Source organism: Leucopleurus acutus (assembly GCF_964270905.1).
Source record: "Leucopleurus acutus genome assembly, chromosome: 3".
Classification (NCBI taxonomy): domain Eukaryota; kingdom Metazoa; phylum Chordata; class Mammalia; order Artiodactyla; family Delphinidae; genus Leucopleurus; species Leucopleurus acutus.
The window spans coordinates 10,621,409-10,621,811 of NC_139145.1; positions in this window are offsets into that span (position 1 = coordinate 10,621,409).

Below are 403 nucleotides of genomic sequence, written 5' to 3' on the forward strand. Positions count from 1 at the left end.
CTCTACCATTATGTTTTCTCTTCACAGTTTCTGTATATGAGAGCTATTAATTTTGTATCTTGATTTTATAATTTGATACTTCACTGAATTCTTTCATTTTTTGAGTTCATTTTATTATTTATTTTCTGGGATTTTCCAGGTATACTACCGTATCATCTGCAAACTGAGTGAGCTTTGCTTGTTTATCAGCTCTTATGCCTCTTATTGTTTTTGATTGTCTGATTGCATTGGCTAGTACCTCTAGTATGATAATAGAGGGCATTCTTGCCTTGTTCTAGAGGTAATGCCCCTATTGTTTTTCCATTCATTAAGATAAATGTTCTTTAGAACTAAGGTGTACAGTTGACCCTTGAACACCGTGGGGGTTAGGGACACCAACCCTCCACACAGAAAATCCATGTAT